The sequence below is a fragment of the Cryptomeria japonica genome, chromosome 1 (assembly GCF_030272615.1).
Source record: "Cryptomeria japonica chromosome 1, Sugi_1.0, whole genome shotgun sequence".
NCBI classification, from domain to species: Eukaryota; Viridiplantae; Streptophyta; class Pinopsida; order Cupressales; family Cupressaceae; genus Cryptomeria; species Cryptomeria japonica.
Genome location: NC_081405.1, coordinates 75,232,610 through 75,245,056, shown reverse-complemented (window position 1 = coordinate 75,245,056; position 12,447 = coordinate 75,232,610).

The window sequence follows — 12,447 nt, the reverse complement described above, 5'->3', positions numbered from 1 at the left end:
AGGTTCCCTTCTTTTCTCCCTCAATGTTTCCTAGGTTTTATTAATAACTCATCTAACATCCAACTGCATAGATCCAATTTCACATTTTCTCTTATCATTTTGTATACAGCCAAAATACAAGAACTGGAAGCAAAATTAAGTCGGTTTGACTGAGTTACCTTATATTCGATGATCATGCTACCGAATCTGATGTCCATGTCGGTAATAGTGCTCACTGTCATAGATCTCCTGTCAGATGTCACACCAATGATTTTGTTCATAAATCATTCGAAACCTTCTTATCTGGATGTTGCGCAATCGATGGTAAACCAGTGATTTCCCGTATGACTTCCTTGGTGATCTTGTAAGGTCTATCTAGCCAGAAAAACTCCCCATGTACTCTGCTCAAAACATACCAAATCATCTCATCTTCAAATTCTAGGACGTCCAGAATGCCGGTAAACCCTAAGTCTTCAATGTGTTTGTATGTCAGTTTGATGTTTCCAGATTCTCCCATCAGCTCGCTCATGTACATGCCCTTTATTTCAGATGTTCCCAAGTCCTCTATGTGATAGTGTATGTATGCCCTAACATATTCAACATAGACAACTCCCTCCAGAACATGGGAAAATGCTCCAACCGAATCTTCTAGGGTAGCCACATGTGGATATCGCTTGAAAATTGGCTTGGGCCGGTCCTTGACCTCTACTACAATTAGGTTTGTAGCAAAAATAGGAATAGATGATGATTTCTCTTCCATGTTTAAAGATAAATACCTTTTGATTGCTCTTGGTGAAAACCTTCAACAAATTCCTCCAGACGCCGATGAAATCGCTCAAGAAGAAATCTAATTGCTCTGAAATTCCTTGATCGCTCTTAGTCGCTCTTAATTGCTTTGGAGTCACTCTGAATGAAAGGTGATCAATAATGAAGTGAATTCAACCTTTTAACTTCTAAGAAAAACCCTAATCTTCCATTGACATAAATGACTGCCCGTGAAAGATACTGGATCTCAAATAAAACATATCCATGCTAGATAATCATGTTCAATGTTTAGAACATCTTCCAGAACCTCTTGTCGGGGCATATGCAACATCTTCATGAATTTTTCCTACCCCTAAGGCATCTGCCTCAGTTATCGAATGAGCTACCTACCGATGCAGGAGCAACCTCTTCTGCTGGATAAGTAATCGGTGCATTTCCATCTGATGATTGTTCTTCAGTATTCTTAACCCATCTCTGAGTATGATCTTGTTGGATTTAACTAAACTTCTATTTTCCTTTCTCATTTGATCTTCCATTACCAACTGGTGGATTTCTGCTTCTACAGAATTTAGCAATATGTCCAACCTCATTACATGCATAACATGTAACATTGTTTCTTTGAATTGCTTTGCTAAAACTGGTGAAATTGCTTGACCCACACTTATTAGCCATATGTCCAAACTTTCCACATTCATAACATTTAACATTCATTCTGCAATCTTCTGTCTTATGACCATACTTATTGCGTTTAGAACATTTACCGGGAGCAGAATCAGGGTTCTGTTTTTCTCTGTTTCTACATTGTCTAGCCATGTGACCAAATCTATTACAAACAAAACATCTACCATTAAATTTATACGCATTAAATTGCCTTACTGGTGCCTTATGGTTCTGATCTTCATTAGCAGTACCGGAACTCTGTCCTTTCTCAAATCCAAGTCCACTGGAATCTCCAATATGCCATTGGCTCTTCAATAACTCATCTAGCTGTGTTGAGCTAATCTTGAATTTTTCTTTATACTCACTTGCAGTAGTTAGATCTTCTCTTAGAATTATCATTTGTCTCTCAATCTCTTGTTCATTACTCTAGGATTGTACTAAATCGGTTCTCAACATATCATTCTCATGAACCAACCTACCACATTCTTCAAATTTGTTCTTCAGGGATACATCAAGATTTTCTTCATTTTTCTTTCGGTCCTGAATCTCCTTAGACATTCTCATAGTTATAACTTGCATTTCATTTTTCATAACCATGTTCTCCTGACTCAATTTCTGACATTGTTCCTTAAGTGCATCTTTCTCTTCATCATCCCGACTTTGCAAAAGTTCCTTCCTCCTAGCTTGAACATATGATAGCCTCTCTTGTAGGACAAGAATGAATTCCTTAGCAGAATTCAATTCATCTTGTAGCTTTAAGTTCTTCAATCTTTCAATATCATAATCTTCAAGTTCCTTCTCAAGTTGATTCTCCAAAGCCATATCCACAGATTCTGGATTCAGGATCTTCCTCAAGCTGTTAAACTTCCTCCGCGGCACAAGGCTCTGATATCAATTGTTGGAATCCAATAACACTGGGGGGGGGGGTGAATCAGTGTTATACCAGAATGATCAATTTTAGCCTTATTAAAACATGCATACACCAACAAGTATACCGATACATACATAATTGAAAGAAGTAAAGCAATCAATAAGCCAATCACATAAATGAGATAACATTATCAAATTACATGTTGGCTAGATAACGTGAATGCATAAGTATTAAAAATAATTGCCGATGCCAGATCCAAGAGATGTCAGCCTCCAATACTGATAACCATATTCTAAACCATGTTGGCCTGCATTGCTGGTAACCAAAGTAATCCTTCTGTCTTGTCGATGCTGGTGCCGGTGTAGTGTCTGTGAAGTGCCTGCCGGTACACAACTAAACCAAAAATATTAAGCCGAAACACAATACCATGTTTTCATCAATGACAACATAGTGAAACCAACCAATTGAGTGTCAATTGCCAAAAAATATAGCATGCAACTTACCTCAGTAGAAGAAATGGAAAGGACAATGAATCTCATGTCCGAACTGGTCATAGAGATGAGTAGTCATAGCTGCTCACACAACATGTTAGATTTTGCAACATGTGATTCATGTAGGATTCATCCTTTGGAATCACATTCTGAGGTAAGTTGTCTAGACTTTGTAATGACTTGGGAGATTGCTATGGTAGGTAATGCTGAAGCTAAACATTCTAATTTTAATAATCTAGAGAATGATGAACTTAAATATTTTGACTTATTAGGAGAGGGGTTTGAAGTAAACAATCCATTGGAAGTTAAGTGTCCCAATTCACTGCTTGGTGTTGGTCTTCATGATAATGATGTATGGAAAGTTAAAGTTAATGTTGATGTCCAACATATCACATTACTAATGGATGTTGTTTCTCTTGACATGTATGAACCTGAGAAGGAATACAAGTTGCCCCTCGAGCTGGGACCTCATAATGATGAAGTCACTATGCGAGAGAATGCACTTACAACACAATCAAATCAAGTGGCTTCCTTCCTTTTCCCTCCATGTGTTGATTTATTTGTATTTGAATATGAGGTGGGGGAATACCAAAATGTTTGTGGGTAGATCACGGTCATAATAAAAACCCACAATTACTGATCTTCAAAGTTTTGTGCTCACAAAATGAATTGAAATTGTTAAAACTTTACATTTCTGAGTACAAAAATAATTTTGCTAGACTTAGGACTTGGCCAACTAAGTTGTTACTATTGAACATAATGAAAAATCAGTCAAAAAATGTTCAAAATTTTTGTTGTCCCATCTTGTTAAGATTGAGTCTTAAGTCGTCTTAGTGTTAGTTTAGGCTAGCTAGGTAGGATTAGTTTAGTTTTCTTTTTATATTCATTGGTTTTCCTTGTTATTTGGTCTTTCCTGTCTTTTGGTCTGCTTGTTTGTCAGTGTTGTGTCTTCTTTTGTTTCTTGTGTTTCAGTTCGTTTGTTTTGTTTGTTTTGTTGTTTTTTATTTTCTAGGATTATAAGGAAGAGATGTTCTTTGTATAACAACTTGGGAAGATATTGAGAGACTCTGACTTTTTGCTCTTTAAAACTTCATTATTATTTGGTTAATTTTGAAATCTTTGTCTACATTTGTCCAAAGTGATATATAATGGTTTAATTATGATTTGAGTTTTTGACTCTCAATCGGAGAAGGTTTACTTGATTACTTAGCACTACCATCACACTAAGTTACATCAGAAAATTTTGTAAGATGTCAGATGAACTTGTTTCCAAGTGAAAAATCAGAAGTCAGGATGTTTCATGTCATCCACCGTGGCTCCCAACCTAGTAATCAGACTTCAATGTTTGAAAGTTGCTTAAATGTTACGAAGAAATAATCCTTCTATATATTCTATGATATGAAAAATGATCTTAAAAAAAATAAAAGAGAAGAAAGAAAGAGAAAATAAATGATTCACTTGCAACAACTAAAAGATAGTTCTGATACTTAATATAAGTACAGATCCAATAGCCAACAAGATAGGAGGGGGGGGGGTGAATCATACAAACTTAATCTTCCATAAAAACATCAGATTCAACCTTGGTAACATATACTTCAGTAATATAACCAAAACTGCTAAACATACAAACTCAAAAGCATATAAACATCATAAATCTCATAACACCAGATTTAACGTGGAAACCCAAATAGGGAAAAACCACTGTGGGATTTTGGACCCATTAAGAAATATACTCTTCTAGAGTATGCTCGGTTAAAAGCAAATCCTGTTAAAGATTACAAACAAATTGCTAGATGTGACCCAGTTAAGGGATTTCCCTCAGATCTGTTAGGGTCTTCACCTTATTAGAAGTGACCTTGTTAAAGGATTTCAAACACTCAATCAGAATGTCATCTTGCTAGAGGGTTTCACAAATAAGACTGTTAAGTCCAATCGATTAAGAGATTTTCTGTCACTTTCACAAAATAATAGTAATAAAAATCTATCTGCAACTTCACATCTAAAATGCTAAAGTAGATTCTTATTTGTTCAATAAAATCTAGACATAGAACTAATCTTGTCCATTTGCTGGGCTTCTATACTTTGTTATTCAAACAGGTCTTCAAGCTTCTGTGCTCGGTAATCACTATGTAGCATCCCTGTGCATACACTTGCCCGCATACACTGTTTATCAATAGTTCCCTATTTATAAACAATTAGCTAACTGCTTAATCTCCCTAATCACATTTCCCATGATCAATCATGGCCATCAGATCTTCAAACTTTGACCAGGTTCAATGTATCCTTCGATCTGAAAACATTTTACCTTGCCTAGGAACTTGCATACATTTCTTGGAAGTTGTGCTAGGATATTGTGGTTCAATCTGAACTGTAGATCTTCCTGCCGATCTTCCATTGCCGTAGATTCTTAACAAACTTTATTTAGGGCATACCAATCATTTAATCAGTTCTAGCTCATTAGCTTCCTTCATTAAATAACGCATGTAAACATTTAATACATTCTGTTATAGCTTGGTTACAACTCGGTAACAACTCGGTAAATACTAAACTTCATTCGGTAGACCTTCCGCCTTCATTAACCGATAGCGATAACCTTAAGGTTTACCAACTAGGTTCCTTAGGGTTTATCGACTAGGTTCTTTGCTTGGTAACATAGTATAGTATTAACCTTAAAACAATCTAAACATCATGATCTCATCATTGTCTAACTCGGTAATAGTTGCCGTTTGAATACCTTATTCACCATATTCTTTCTGTGTCTTTTACCGACATCTTTATACTCTTCAAATCATACTTCTCAAGATATGGCAACATCATACTGAATTAGAAAATCAATTTCTTGACATCAATGACAAAATAATAATATCAAGACTGGAAACATCCTTAATCAGTTATATCCATAATCATCAACAGCCTTCTCAATATCCTTATTGAAATGCCAACAATCTCCCATTGTCTGTTAAAATGCCAAATGCTAACAATCTCCCCCTTTGGCATTGATGGAAAAACCAATTGATTTGACCTAAAAAAGATTCGGATTGCTGTGATTCTGAAATGCTGAAATGCTCTCTTGCTGTCATCAGACTTCTCCCCCATATATTAGACTTCTCCTATTTTCTTCAGTCTTTTTTTCAATTTTCAGTCTTCTTTCCAATCTTCAGTCTTCTCCCCTTTCTCAATTTTCTCCCCCTTTGACAACAATGCCAAAAAGTAAAGAACTAAAACATAATTTCTTCCTATATGAAGTGAATTCTTGCTTTAATGTGTCAATTCAGTCTTGGTCAGAGCATTTTGTCTTCAATTCCTGTTCCCTGTATGGTATCCTGTATTATTTCCTATAATATTTCCTGTACACCTTTAGAAAACATTCTAAAGTGTGTAAGTCAACATCAACTCCTAAAAGATATTTGATAGAGTCATCAGATTGATGCTTTCATTGAACTTGATCAACGAGTAGAAGATAGGGGTAGGACCCCTAACTTACTTATGAGATATTCAAAAGTGTCCCTTGGTAGTGGCTTGGTGAAGATATCTACTATTTGTTCCTTTGTACTAACATACTCCAACACCACTTTCTACTCTTGAGCTTTTTCTCTAAGATAATGATATTTGATAGAGATGTGCTTTATCTTAGAGTGCATAACAAGATTCTTTGAAATGTTAATGGCACTAGTATTGTCACAGAATATAGTTACTGGCTTAGTAACTTTCTCATTTATACCTTCCAACAGTTGTTTGATCCATGCTATGTTGGTATAATTCAATGCTGCAGCAACGTATTCAGCTTCTGCTATTGACTGTGAAACACATCCTTGTTTCTTGCTAAGCCAACTCACTAGTCTTTCTCCTAAAAAGAAAGCTCCTCCACTTGTGCTTTTTCTGTCATCAATGTTGCTTGCCCAATCAGCATCAGTATAAACTTTTAAATCAAAATCATTTCTTTTCTGATATACTAAGCCATAATCCTCTGTGCCTTTCAAGTATCTAAATTTTTTTTTGATTGCTGTCATGTGTGTTTCCTTAGGATCTGCAAAGAATCTTGCAACTATACCTACTGCATGTGCTATGTCTGGTTTGCTGTGAACAACATATTGTAGCTTTCCAATCATAGATTGGTAAAGTGTCTGATCAACAGATGCAGATTCATCATTCTTTGATAATTTATAGTTGGTAGTCATAGGAGTACTTACTGGTTTTGAATCCTCCATTCCAAATTTCTTCAAGATTTCTTTTATGTACTTGGATTGAGTAATGAAAATCTCATTTTTCATTTGCAGTATCTGTAAACCTATAAAATACTTTATCTCACCGATTAATGACATCTCAAATTCTTTGCTCATTTCATTTCCAAAGTTCTTACATAGAGAGTCATTTCCACAAAATATAATATCATCAACAAATATGGCTAAGACCAGTATTCCATTTTCATCATTCTTCATGTACATATTGTTGTTCTCACTTGTCCTTATAAAACCAATCTTAATCAAATAAGAGTGCAATCTTTCATACCATGCTCTAGGTGCTTGTTTAAAACCATATAAAGCTTTGTTCAATTTACATACCTGATCTTTATTATTGTCTTCAACAAATCCTTTAGGTCGTTCAATAAAAACTTCTTCTTCTAATATTTCATTTAGAAATGCAGATTTGACATCCATTTGATATACCTTGAAGTTTTTGAAAGCAACATATGCCAACAATGTTCTTACTCCTTCAAGTCTAGCAACAGGTGCAAAAGTTTCACCATAATCAATTCCTTCTTCTTGAGCATAACCTTTGCATACTAATCTTGCTTTGTTTCGAATGACCTCTCTTTTTTCATTTAGCTTGTTTCTGAAAATCCACTTTGTATCGATTACATTTTTGTCCTTCGGTCTTGGGATTAGTGTCCATGTGTCATTCTTCTTGATTTGATCAATCTCTTCTGTCATAGCATTTATCCAATCTTCACTGTTAAATGCCTCTTTCACTATTCTTAGTTCAAATTCAGATATCAGACATGTGTTCTTTCTCAGTTTGTTCCTTGTCATCACTGGATCATCCTTATCTCCTATAATCTGAATGGTGCATGATATCTTCTGACATACTTGGCTAATACAGGCTCAGTAGGCTCTGTATGATCTTCTTGATCACTCGGTAACTGGATATTCTCTTCATTTTCTTCAACAGTCTTCTCGGTAAGACTTGTCAGTTGAACATAGACAAATTCATCATAGTCTTCTGGTTCCTTGGAATTTCCTTCATCATTTCTTTATGCAAATTCATCAATTTTCACATCTGCACTTTCTACTATTTTGGTAGATGATTTGATTAGACATTTAAATACTTTGCTTCTAGAAGAATAACCTAGAAATGTTCCTTCTTCACTCTTTTGATCAAAGTTGCCATTTCTATCATCTTTGTGAACATAGAATCTACTTCCAAAGATTTTAAAATAACTTACATTGGGTTTCTTATCATACCAGATTTCATATGGTGTCTTCAAAGTACCTTTCTTCAATTGTAATCGGTTCAGGGTGTAAACTGCTGTGCTTATTGCTTCTCTCCAAAATGTTTGTGGCACTTTCTTTTCAATCATCAGTGTTCTAGCACAATCCATAATAGATCTATTTCTTCTCTCAGCTATTCCATTCTGCTGTGGAGTTCTCGGTACAGAGACTTGTCTTTTAATACCATGATCATTGCAGAATAAGTTGAATTCATCAGATGTGAACTCTCCTCCTCTATCTGATCTAAGACATTTCAGTTGTCTTCCTGTTTCATTTTCAACTCTTGCCTTGTACCATTTAAACATTTGAAAAGCTTCTGATTTATCTTTTAAAAACATTACTGACATCATCCTTGAATAGTCATCCACAAATAATATGAAATACTTATCACCATAATAACTTTGAACTTTCATAGGACCACAAAGATCAGTGTGCACAAGATCTAAAATTCCCTTAGAAGTGTAGGACTTACTTGTAAAGCTAGATCTTGTCATCTTACCCATCTGGCATCCTCGACACATAGCCTTCTCAGTTTTTTCAAGACTCGGTAGACCTCTTACTTGGTTCTTCTTACTTATTTTGATCAGATTATCAAAATTAACATGACAAAACCTTTTATGCCATAACCAGGTATCATCAATCTTTGCATACAAACACTTATTGTAAGTTGAATCAAGGTGAAATGTATTACCTTTTGTTTGTGTCCCAGTAGCAGCTAACTTTCCATTCTTGTCATGAACTTTGACAATTCCTTTCTGAAATTCTATTCGGTAACCTGTGTTGTTTAGCTATGCTAGACTCAACAAATTGTATTTCAAACCTTCAATCCAATAAACATCATTGCATCTTGCATTGTCAAGAAGTGTTATAGATCCTTTACCTTTCACTGGACATGGTGCATCATTACCAAATCTTACATAGCCTCTATCATAATCTTCTAATATAACAAACTTGTGTTTATCTCCTGTCATATGATGTGAGCATCCACTATCTATGATCCAAGAATCATTAGTGTTTATGTGAGATATTAGGGCTTTTTCTTCATACCTTTCTTCATCTGATCCATCTTTGATAGCCACATAAACTACTTTCTCTATATCGGTTTCATTTGATTTATCATCGCTAGATTCCTCATCAGCTATTAAGCATGTCTTTCTATCTCTTCTTCTGAAGTCTCGGTGTCCTCTGTAATGATTATCTTCCTGTCTGTCATCTTGGTAATCTCTCTTTTTAGTAGAATCTTTGTCAGGACAGTTAGAAGCTATATGTCCTATTTTATCACAATTGAAACATTTCAAAGGTAGTTTTCCTTTATACTTACCTTTGCCTCTCGGTAACCTTCTGGCTAATAGTGCTTAAAACTCTTCTTGCTTTTTGATTTCCTCATATAGTTTGTGTACTTCTTCCATGTTCTTATGAAATCTTTCACTTGCTCCACTGTGATCTCCTTCAGAGTACTTATACTTTCTTTCATTGTAATCATTAGATTCATCAAGATGAAAAGAACTAAATGCAGATTCAACTTTATTTACCGAAGATCCACTGTTATCAAAGTTACTTAACTCAAATGCATGTAGCTTACCAATAGTAGCATCTAAAGAAATTGGCATATTAGGTACAGACCTCAATTCATTGATTGCAGAGACTCGGATTGCATAAGCCAGTATAGTGGTTATTAACAACTTACTTGTTATATCCTTTTCTTCAATAATTCCACCTAGTCCTTTGATTTGATTGACAATCTCCTTTAGTCTTGTACTGTACTAAGTTATGTTCTCACCTTCATTCATCCTCATAGATTCAAGTTGTCTCCTTAGACTATCTACTTTTGCTCTTTGAACATGTTCATCTCCTCCATATACTGATATGAGCTTATTCCACATAGCCTTTGCATCATTGCAACCTTCTAGGTCATTAAACTCCGAGTGGGTCAAAGCAGATGTTATTTCAATCATTGCTTAGATATGTTCTTTCTTTTCCTTTATCTCTTCCATTGTCAATGGATAGGTGCTCGGTGTGATGAAATCATTCTCCAACTAATATACAACATATTCTCCAACTCCTGATAGGTGCAGCTTCATCCTTTTCTGCCATGTAGAGAAACTTGACTTGTTCAGCTTCGGTGCATCGCTCTTATACATCTTTGGATCTTTAAATCAAGTCCCTTTAAACTTTTCTTCCGAAGTCCAAATATTTGATACCAATTGATAGTTCTGATACTTAATATAAGTACAGATCCAATAGCCAACAAGATGAGAGGGGTGGGGGGGGTGAATCATACAAACTTAATTTTCCATAAAAACATCAGATTCAACCTCGGTAACATATACTTCAGTAATATAACCAAAACTGCTAAAGATACAAACTCAAAAGCATATAAACATCATAAACCTCATAACACCAGATTTAACATGGAAACCCAAATAAGGAAAAACCATTGTGGGATTTTGGACCCACTAAGAAATATACTCTTCTAGAGTATGCTCGGTTAAAAGCAAATCCTGTTAAAGATTACAAACACATTGCTAGATGTGACCCGGTTAAGGGATTTCCCTCAGATCTATTAGGATCTTCACCTTGTTAGAAGTGACCTTGTTAAAGGATTTCAAACACTCAATCAAAATGTCACCTTGCTAGAGGGTTTTACAAATAAGACTGTTAAGTCCACTCGGTTAAGATATTTTCTATCATGTTCACAAAATAATAGTAATAAAAATCTATTTGCAACTTCACATCTAAAATGCTAAAGCAGATTCTTATTTGTTCAATACAATCTAGACATAGAACTAATCTTGTCCATCTGCTGGGCTTCTATACTCTGGTACTCAAACAGGTCTTCAAGCTTCTATGCTCGGTAATCACTATGTAGCATCCCAGTGCATACACTTGCCCGCATACATTGTTTATCAATAGTTCCCTATTTATAAACAATTAGCTAACCACTTAATCTCCTTGATCACATTTCCCATGATCAATTATAGCCATCAGATCTTCAAACGTTGACCAGGTTCAATGTATCCTTTGATCTGAAAACATTTTACCTCGCCTAGGAACTTGCATACATTTCTTGGAACTTGTGCTAGGGTATTGCGGTTCAATCTGAACTGTAGATCGTCTTGCCGATCTTCTATTGTCATAGATTCTTAACAAACTTTATTTACGGCATACCAATCATTTAATCAGTTCCAGTTCATCAGCTTCCCTCATTAAATAACGCATGTAAACATTTAATGCATTCTGTTATAGCTCGGTTACAACTCGGTAACAACTCGGTAAATACTAAACTTCACTCGGTAGACATTCCGCCTTCATTAACCGATAGCGATAACCTTAGGGTTTACCAAGTAGGTTCCTTAGGGTTTACAGACTAGGTTGTTTGCTTGGTAACATAGTATAGTATTAACCTTACAATTTACAAGATATGTATGATGTTAAAACAATCTAAACATCATGATCTCATCATTGTCTGACTCGGTAATAGTTTCCCTTTGAATACCTTATTCATCATATTCTTTCTGTGTCTTTTACCGACATCTTTATACTCTTCAAATCATATTTCTCAAGATATGGCAACATCATACTGAATTAGAAAATCAATTTCTTGACATCAATGATAAAATAATAATATCAAGATATTAAACATCCTTAATCAGTTATATCCATAATCATCAACAGCCTTCTCAATATCCTTATTGAAATGCCAAGAATCTCCCATTGTCTATTATAATGCCAAATGCTAACACTAAATTTGGGTGTTTCATGTAATCTCCACCGGGGCTATGAATGCCTAGTTGGTAGTGGAGCGCTTCTTGATGGGAGCCAAAGGTACCTCTATCGGGGCTATGGACGCCTGACTGGAAAAAATGCTATGCCCAGGATGACCTTGCATGAAACATATTGATTGACTTCACCTACGTAGCTTGGGCCCAATTTCCTTTGTTTATCTTCACTATTGAGAACGATGGAGTAATGAATCATGCACACACACTTAAGAGTTGATCTTGTTCAATTGTATATTCGGCTGCTTGTTCATTAGCTCACTCATCTCTTTGCTCTTATGCATTGTTTTGAATGATAGTAGCCTTAGGCATCAAGTTACACAAGAGATTTTGAAGTTCTAAAATGCCTAGAGTCCTTTTTCCTAGATAGTTGCTATTTGTTATGCCCTCCATATCTAGTCCTATCATTTTTA